The following is a 6000-nucleotide window of genomic DNA, read 5'->3' as shown; positions in this document are numbered from 1 at the left end:
GTAAATAAATCTTAAAAAAAATAAAAAAGTCCTTGGCTGCAGCCAGGCGGTCTCTGCACCTGCACTGTGCCTCAGCTGCCACCCCTCCCCGTGCCCCCGCTCGGCTGTTCCAGCCTCTACTCGCTGCCCTCACGGAGAGCTGTTTAAGCCCCAGTCTTCATCAAGAATCCCTTTTGCAGTTGACACCAGTGCTTTGGGCTCTGTCTTTGAAGAATTTCCCTGCGACTTGGAATCAGAGCCATGATCTCAACACTGAATAAGACCTTCTTTCTGTACCAGCTTCTGCATATCTGAAGACACAGCATCATCGGGGAGGGTCTACTTCAGATGGCCAGTACAGGACAGACATGCCATTGCAGCAAACAGTAAAGAAATACTGCAGAGCGCTTGCCTCGGAGTGCAGTGGCCACTGGCTTTAATGTCAGCCCAGGCTTTTATATGGCCTTTGGGATTGGTTTGTGTTGAAAGCAATTTCCTGAGTCAGGACTAAATATGGCACAGCGGAAGAACAGGACCCAGCAGGCAGAGCTCGGGTTCATTAACGAAGGCCTTCCATTAGAGATCTCGCTCGGTAGCAGCATCCTTAGAAAGCTCAACGTGCAGAGAGGCCGCGATTGCTCACGGCCTTATCAGCTCTGTTGTCTTATTTTATTTCTGAGCTGTTTTATATTCTGGGCGTAGGACCAGCGGCGAAAGTGGCAGTGGCCCAGCTGCAGGCGTGGGCGTGTCCGTGTTCAAGCCTTGGCTTTTATTCCAGTCCCTCTTGTTGTGCGTTCCTGAAATTGCTTCGTGGGTCACTTGAGAAGAAGGGATACAGTCGCAGAGGGGTAGGCACAGGAATGAGGTACAAAGGTCATAAATTATGCAGCATTTAAACAACGTTCTAAGCAATTGGAAGGACCATCGATGGATGATTTGCTTTCTCCTCCTTGTATGCCCCCGTGTAATGCAAAGCCCCGTCCTTGCACGCGGCCCGCACTGTACCTGGCCTGGGTGTGATTTCCTTCCACCCAAGCCTGCAGTGAAGAAGGGCGGCGGTCAGTTCTCCCTCGCGCTTCTGCAGAGGTGAGGTTTGCTTGTAATGAACAGCGACCTCTAGTGTATGAATCAGGATTTGCAGTTGGTGAAGAGCACAGAAGGAAAACTGCAGAGGTGGGAATTCTGTTCATTTCCCAAGAACAAAGGGGAGAGAGCCATTCCTCTTTGTTTTCGCTGGAAGAGAAGCTCAGCGTGGATGGCCCAAGATTTCCTGTCCTGTGCGCCACGGCCTCCCGTCAATGCTGCAGATATTATTCAAAACGTTCCCTTTCTTTTTTTTCCCTCCAGCTGACTTCATGCAAACCAGCCCCTGAGATTGGTTTTAGAAAAGACTTCTTGCTTGCTTTGGGGTGTTAAACCGGGAAGTTCCCCCAGATAGATCAACTACTCTTACTGCAGGGTGTGTGTGCCCGTGGCTATGTGAGGATGTGAGGATGCGAGAGGGGCACAGCCCACCCTGGGGGGCTTGGAGAAGGCCAGGGATTCCTGCGGCTCCTGAGAGGGGTCAGCTCCTCACTTCTGCAGGGGCTGCCTGCCTCCGAAGACTTCCTCCCCGGGACCCTGGTTCTCAGAGCAGTCATCAGCTCCAGAAAGTTCCGGACCATCTCTGTTTGCTTTCTGCCTTCAGTCCCTCCCACTCTGCTGGAGCCAGACTCCGAGCCTCAGGGGTGACGTGCAGGCCAAGTGAGCTCAGGCTGCTGGTGTTCGTTTCCAGAGAAGAGTGGGGCGAAAGGGTAACCCCTCTGCTCCATCACGAGCCAGAAGGAGATTCTTAGGAGAAAGGCTAAACTCACAGTTCCTGGCCCTTGACTTTGCTGTTTTGTGATGGGAATAGGGACTCGGGGATTGGGGAATGAGGGAATACATTTTCCTGTAACTTCAACCACGTTAGGGCAATGGAGTCACGGTGCATATTGGCTGTGTTAAAGGGTTCGGCTCGCTGCCGCCCTTAGGAGTGCTGCGTGTTTTGCTGCTGTCTTTCAGGCTGTGGGCACACAGTTGTGCTTGGGGCTTTCCCGATTTCCTCTGTGCTGCCTCCTCCCTACACTATTAGATCAAGGCCTTCACAGTCAGGGCCTGCCCCTCTTGCTCCATCAGTGAACAAAAGTACAGAGACAGTCTCAAAGAATTTTGAAAAGCTGCTTTCAGAAACAAACATATTACATGTGAATGCCTTTTGTCCAGTTTCTATTAGATTTGTCCTGGTTTCTCTTGGCAATAATCGTGGTCCTAACAAAGATTCTCTCCTGGGCCAAACTCTCTCCAGGCCCCTCTGAACCCTCTTGTATAGGCTTCAACCTTGACCTATGAAGACTTGAACAAATAACACGGTTTCCAACAGCTCAGGGATGGGGAAAGGGCAAGGATACTTAGGACAAGGTGGTGGACAGATGTGGGAATGCAGCCAACAATAAATAAATGCTCATGACTTGCCTTGAAATGACAGTGCCACTGGCTTTTATGTCAACTCTGGCATCTATGTCACCTTTAGAACTGGTCTGTGTTGCATCTCTCAGATGACCCTTAGCCCCTGCTGAAATTCCTTGTCGAGAATGTTCTAGGCTACTACCAAAATAATTTTCTGTTTGTTGCTGTCAACACCTGAAGACAGGACCCCTGTGGGTCTCTGTGGTTAGGTAGGCTTCATGTAGATCAGCTCTTTCCTGCTTTTTGTCATTTGTCACTTGCCTAGGGCTGGCATTGTAGGGTGCTAGTTTTACTAACATGCCATATGAGTGCTGATTTGAGGCCCAGCTGCTCTACTTCTGAATGAGCTTCCTGCCACTGCACCTGGGAAAGCAGTGGAAGATGGCCCATGTATCTAGCTCCCTGCCATCCATGTGGGACACCCAAGTGGAGTTCCAGGATCATGGCTTCAGCCTGGCCTGGCCCTAGCTGTAGTGGGCATTTGGGGAGTGAATCAGGAAATGGAAGATCTCTCTCTCTCTCTCATTCTCTTTCTCTCTTGGTCTCTCCCTCTCTTTATAACTATTCCTTTCACACACATGACATAAATCTTAAAAGGTTTTTTTTTTTTTTTCAATTTCCTGACCCTCCTGAGCTTCTGCTCATTTCCCCCTTCTACTCCCTCATTCTGCATTTAAAATTCCCAGTCACCTGTAGAAATCGAGTTTGATTCCAATTCATGCTGGATTCTTTCCCCTAGGGCAATAGCTATTAATGGTTAAAATATGATCTTACCACTGTAGTGTCCAGCTTTGTGTGCTTTTGGTAGTCCATTCAATAAATGGCCAACATTGGTTGGACACATTCTGGGTGCTGTTCACTACAATCAGTGCTGGAGGTAGAAAGGAGACATCCTCAAGGAGCCAGCTATAAACTCACCATCAGAAAACTTTAAGCTCCCAACATGGGTGCCCTATTGGGCCCCTGTGTATAGAAAATCATGACACAATTCTTATCCCATTTGTGGAACTGCCAGTGGTGGACAGAGCGCACTGCAAGAGCTGCCAAACCAAAAACGTAGACTTACACTGTGCTTAGCCACGAGCGCTCATCATGTTGCGTTTATATTCCCAAAGTGGGGACTGACTGGTGAGGGTGCTCTCACAAACAGTGGCAAGAGGCATGACTAGATAGCAACAGGGAGGCCTATAGTCCCTACTGGGTTCAGCAAGCTATCCCAGGTGACTTGGCTGAGCGTGGCACAGCTGGGGAACAGGTCAGGGGACACAGACAAGGGCAAGTTCAGCAGATTAATGGGCAAGATACAAGGAAGAGACTAATTGACAGAACTCCCTCATCTTTGAAAGCAAGAACTGACGTCTTAGGCTTAATCTTTAGTGATGTGGAAAGTTTTTAGACTCCAAGCCTAAAAAGGTTAAGAAAATTAAAACAAAAGTGATGGCTCAGGGGTGGCGGTGGGTACATTTGGTATAGTGGTTAAGACACTACTTGAGATGCTAGAATCCTCTATCTGAGTCCTGGATTCAAGTTGTGGCTCTGTTTCTGATTGAGCTTCCTGCTAATGTGCACCCCGGGAGGCAAGAGGCAATAGGTCAAGTAGGCTCCTGTCACCTGCGTGGGTGACCTGGATAGAATTCCCTGCTCCTGGTTTTGGCCTGGCCCAGCCCCAGCTGTCACTGGGCATTTGGGGAGATATCCAGTGGATGGAAGACCTCTGTGTCTGTCTGTCTCTCTGCCTTCCAAATAAAATAAATAAACATATTTTTATATGGCAGCTTTAAAAGAATACCAGCACGGGAAGACTTCTGCTGAGGAGGTAAGGTCAGGGGAGGAGGTCGTGTGGGATTGGAGGGAAGAAGTCTGAGCAGGAAGAAGGGTCCCCTGGGAAATACCAGTGTCTGTGAGGCTGTGACAGTAAAAGAAAAAGGCGAGTCTGAAAGGCGGATATGAGACAGGAAAGGGAATGCAGGACTGGCCCAGAATATACCAGAGTAAGAAAGACCAACAGTGAACTACCATCACCAGACATGATCTATATGGGTGTCGGCAAAGCGGTGGCTTTGACAAGTCACACACTGCAGGCAGGCAGCCTTCCCGGAGGCAGAGGGGACCCAGGGAGACTGTTTGCCAGGTCAGAGTCCCTGCTGGGGAAACACAGCTCACTGCTGCTTCCCGCTGCCCGTGCCCCCTCTCCAGCAGCTCCGCCGGCTCCGCCTGCCCATTCCTCGTCCCACACTCGCACCTGCTGTATCCTCGTTGTGAGTCTTCCCCTCCGCTCGCTCTACTCTCTCTCTATGGTTGTCCGCTCTTCCCCACTGCACCGCAACTCTGCAGGGACTCTACTGTTCCAGCCCAGTCAGCAGTGCTGGGCGCACAGTAGGTGGTCAGCGCACATTCGTGTGGTGAGTGACTGACGGATGTCCCTGGGTGGCACATTGCTGACCCCTCTGTTTGGAAATAGCGTCCTCTTCACGATTTTACTTCCTGTCTCTCATTCTCTGGCTGTAGTTTATTTGCTTTCTGCTGTAGGGTTCAAGTCTCAGGCTCCTCGTATGCATTTCTCTCTTTTCCACTTCTCTCTGGGGATCATTCTCCTCTGGGCTTTGTCTCTCACCCCCATATTCCCTTTCAGTGCCATATTTACAGCTGCCTGCTGGCCGATCCATTTTGATGTCTTGCTTTCTTTCACCCGAACGCACAAATCGCCATCAAACATCAGTGTCTTCAACGCTCTCAATGTCATGATATTTTTCTCCCACTCAGCTAAGCCTGAAACTGTTGAAGGGCTTTTTAGTCTTCTCTTAAAAAGCACTTACCTGGCTGAGAGCTGGTTAAGTCTCCAGTTAGGTTGCTCACATTTCAGCTCAGAGTGCCCGAGCGCGGGTCCTGGCTCTGCTCCTAACTCTAGCTTCCTGTTACCATGCACCCTGGGAGGCAGTAGGTTATGCTCAAGTAGTTGGGAGCGTCTGGGGAGTGAACCAGTGGATGGGAGCTCTGTCTGACTGGATCTGCTTCTCCCTCTCTCTCCCTCTCTGTCTCTCCCTCTGTCTCTTTTATCTCTCCTCTCTCTATATATATATGTGTGTGTGTGTGTGTGTGTCTCCCCCTCTGTCTCTCAAATAAGTAAAAATAATTTTTAAAAACAAACAATAAAACACTAGCCAAAATTATTTTCCCAATCTTTAGCAAGTCCTCCAGCTTCTTCCCTAAGGTCCTACCAATGAAGGAAATAGTTACTGTTACCTAACACATGTGTCACATGGCGCTAAGTGCTTCGCAGGGACAAGGATACAGATTCCTACTTCCTCAAGGGCTTGTAATCTAGCAAGTCATGAGTCACACATCGGGGTTTATGAGAATGCACAGGGGGAAAATTTACTTCCATTTTGATCAGCCACGCCTTTAAGGAAGAGGGGACGTTTGTGAATGGCCTTGGAAGGCAGGTGGTTGTTGGACTTGCACATGCTCAGGGAGCAGCCTGGTCAGAACATCAGAAGCAAGACAGCCATGGTGGGGAAAGGATGAGTCAGGAGT

Source organism: Oryctolagus cuniculus, chromosome 5, assembly GCF_964237555.1.
Source record: "Oryctolagus cuniculus chromosome 5, mOryCun1.1, whole genome shotgun sequence".
NCBI classification, from domain to species: Eukaryota; Metazoa; Chordata; class Mammalia; order Lagomorpha; family Leporidae; genus Oryctolagus; species Oryctolagus cuniculus.
Note: the sequence above shows the minus strand (reverse complement) of the source record.